At 42.0% G+C, this 3,812-nt stretch overlaps 1 long non-coding RNA gene across 1 annotated transcript; it reads right to left on the bottom strand.

Annotated features, from left to right (window-relative positions):
- Positions 1–1,256: 1,256 nt before the first annotated feature.
- On the bottom strand, positions 1,257–3,471 carry LOC118283715. Its single transcript, XR_004784649.1, has 3 exons — positions 3,115–3,471; positions 1,773–1,990; positions 1,257–1,627 (listed from the first exon to the last, which is right to left on the bottom strand). It is a non-coding gene; the product is annotated as an uncharacterized LOC118283715 (long non-coding RNA).
- Between the last annotated feature and the right edge of the window lie 341 nt (positions 3,472–3,812).

Here is a 3,812-nt window from a genome sequence, read left to right as displayed (position 1 = left end):
AATATCAGTGGCTATTTCAACTTGTAATACCTGTAACTCCCAACAGCATGCTAACTGTGAACACATATTTGTTCTTCATTATCCTGTGTAGTAGATTAACATTTGACTTCTTTTCAGCTAAGAGAATTAGGGCAGAGGCTCGCAAAACGGGAGGAGGGCCGCCACAACCACCTCTGACAGAGGCAGAGCAGCTGGCTTTGAGCCAGAACACTGGAAGACCAGTGGCTGAGGGCATCCCTGGAGGGAGCTCATCCATCCCTGGAGGGAGCTCATCCGAGCCTGTCTCCCCCCAGGACAATAGTGGCTACATTAAAGGGCCCATATTATGCTCATATTCAGGTTCATACTTTCAAAAAGGGTCACCACTTGAAAAGGTTTACATCCCACAATGTTCGGAAAAGACTTCAGTGTTCTCATACTGTCCGTTCCTCCAGCGGCTCTTTACACCCTGTGCCTGTCATGCTCGGATTTACTCTCGACCCCCCGCAAAAAAAAGCTTAGCCGCACCTGATTGGTCAGTTGTCCCAGTCTGCTGTTATTGGTCAACCGCAGTCAGGGCGTGTACGAAATGTCACGCCTCTTCCCCAGACACGTACGTTCCGAACACCGACGTTGCTTAGCTAAGCAACAATGGCGAATTTTCAACCGTACCAGTTTAATCCCGAGTCTGACACCGACAGAGAGGAAGGACAAGCCGGTAGTCCTGATGCTTTTCAACCGAGACTGGAGCCTGGCTCGACGCACAACTCTTTTTATTGAATCAGAATAACGTTGCCTATGTTGGGAAATAAAAAGTTATCCTACTAAAAAATATAGCTTGTTATCTAGTTTGTTTTGATAAGTGACTAAATCAATTCAACTAAAAGTTGTGCAGATTTATTTTTTATTCAGCAACGAATTTGTATTTACCCGTTTTACAGTGAAACACACATTACTTCTTGGATCAATATTTGTGTAATGCAGGGCTGCTGCCTCAATTATTATTGGCTCTATTAGATCTTGTAAAAAGGTATCTATTCTCAGAGGAATGAATCAGGTCCCTATTCCTCTCAGCTGCAGGCCTTGAGCCTAAATTGCCTCAACTTATACACCCTGCAGAACATCTACAACATCTACAGAATGGACTACGGACCTCTGTGGTGCAGAACAGAAGAACAGTTAGTTTCTAATTAATAGATGTTATGGGTACAACTGCATGAAATAAAGTAAAAATCAGTTTTCAATATATAACAAGATCCACAGAACAAATGAAGAAATTTTCTTCAAAATATCTTTATTTTCTGTAAATGTAAGGAAACAACAAATATACACATATTCCAAAATCTAGCAGGAGGGGCAATTTACAACTGCAATATTGCCTCATTGTTTTTCTCGCAGTTGATGCTGTGGGACGCCACAACAGGGTCGTCATCGAGTCATCCGCCAGGAGTTTCCTGATCCAGCTGACCAGTATGTTGGCTTCCGACTGCCCCTTGACTTAAGCCTGACATGTGGCGAGCAACCACTTCCTCCTTTTCACGGCCTGTCATATTGGGATGATATATCCTTGGGGTTGGGGATTTTTTCATCTACTCCACAAATGGTGCTGGGTCCTCAAACACCATCCTCATCAAGTCACCCACATAATCTGTAAAACATTTCATTCAATTGTTCATTTTCTAGTGTTTTCCTGAATCCAACTTTGTTTTTTACTTAAAACGTTCAGAATTATTTATTATTCATTTGAATTTATTATCATGTTTGCAATAATAAAATAGTGTTTTACAACTTACTGAATGTGGGTTCTGTTTTAACAGGCTTTGTGGTAGCTTCACCCTTCTTTGTCTCTGGGGAAGAGGGGGTCTTCATGCCCATGGATGTATTGAATGTTGTTAAATAGTGAAATCCACTTGGCCACCTTCTAAGCCCCTGAGGTTGAAGAGGTTGCACTCCAATATACATGGTTCTTTAAACCGTGCAACATGGGTGTTGCCGATTGGTTTGATGTACTCTGAAACATAAGGGGAAATAAAACAATAAAAAATTAATTTTGCATCTAATGACAAAAATCACTATATATTCTAAGCTGCATCTCCCCCATCATAGGCTTTATGGTAACTGAAGACATTTAGTTGGTAACTTTTGCAGCTCCAGCAATATAAAAAACTAGATAAAGATAAGGACATTTTTTTAAATATCAAAAAATGTAATTCATATATAATATATACAGCAACATGTGCTGTGTAAACTACATAACAAATGCATGTAACCAGACGAAGAGAACACAGGGAACAAAAAAAACACAGTATATTATTTTTACTTGAAGCATGAGCCCTGGTTGTCTAGCTCGGGACCAAATAAACTGAGGGATAAGAGTAAATAAATTCATATAATAATGTACACACCCCCTTTTATAACAAAGACCGGGCGGAACCGGTGTCTCTCGCTCAACTCATTCTAATTCTACAATAGGTCAAAGTGTATCCGAGGCAGTTCATCCAAAATCGGATGTTTGGAAGCAACCGACCGTCAAAACAGCCACATCACACGGGCCTCACGTTACACAGAGCAGCAGCATCATCACGGAGCAAAGCTATTAGCAAAGTTAGCAGAGGCCCAACTGTGGTATATTGGATCGAGCGCTCGGTGCTCGACAGTGTTGGACTGTTACTACTGATGTGTTCTGTGATCGACTGTGTATTACTATAGGTGGCGTGACTTGAATGCCAGTAAAAGATCAGCTCGAACTGCATCCTTGCCTCCATGTATGTATATGATTATTCGATTGAGTAAGTAACCCACGAGTAATAGTAATACAATAGTCTACATTACATAAAGTCACAACATGGTGTCTGAAGACAGAGTTACGGAGTAAGTCTAGGACGGTATAAAAAACAAGTTAACTGAAGATTAACAGGGAGCTGACAAGTGCTAGCGTGCGAACATGGAGCAGTTCAAGCCACCGTCACCGCTGACACTCATCGGAAATATCGCTGAAAACTGGCGCAGATGGGAGCAATGTTTTCAGCTGTATATGGTCGCTTCAGGTGCGGTGGATAAAGACAACGAGGTTAAAATAGCCATTCTGCTTCACACTGTCGGTGAGGAGGGGCTGGAAGTGTATAATACACTTACCATTATCCATGAAGGAGACGAAGCAACGATGGAGGAAGTTCTGGTAGCATTTAGGGACTACTGTAGCCCACAGAAAGAACGCCGTTTTCGAACGCCATCAGTTTTGGTCGCACACGGTCATCAGGAATATCGGTGGACAGATTCATCACAGAGCTACGTCGAAAGAACAAAGACTGTGAGTTTGGCAGAAATGAAGATGACATGATTAGGGATAAATTAGTGTTTAACATAAATGATACTCATCTGAAAGAGAGACTGTTAGGTGATAATGCGCTCACTTTGCCTAGAGACATAGAAACATGTAGATCAGCTGAGCTCGTCAAGACACAAATACATGCAATGCAAGCGTCACCTGTTGTCCATGACACCTCAGTAGATGCATTAAGAAAAGCAGGAGGGCAAGCACGCACGGGCAGTTGGAACAAGAGCAAGCCAAGCAATAAGAAGCAGGTAACAAGTGTCTGCCATAAATGTGCAAACAAGCACGAGCCCCGTCAATGCCCAGCTTATGGCGCTTTGTGTCACAAATGTGGAAAAAACAACCATTTCTCAAAGGTGTGTAGGGGTGGCACAGAGAAAAGCAGCAACTATAAAACAAAGACTATAAATAATATAGAAAGTGAAGTGGACTCTCTATACATTGGCATGATTGGAAATGAGAACAAGAAAGCAGCACACCAGGCAAAAGGCACTGTATG

The sequence above is a fragment of the Scophthalmus maximus genome, chromosome 18 (assembly GCF_022379125.1).
Source record: "Scophthalmus maximus strain ysfricsl-2021 chromosome 18, ASM2237912v1, whole genome shotgun sequence".
NCBI lineage: Eukaryota > Metazoa > Chordata > Actinopteri > Pleuronectiformes > Scophthalmidae > Scophthalmus > Scophthalmus maximus.
The sequence above is the reverse complement of the archived record's forward strand: the minus strand, read 5'-3'. Positions and strand labels throughout refer to the sequence as shown.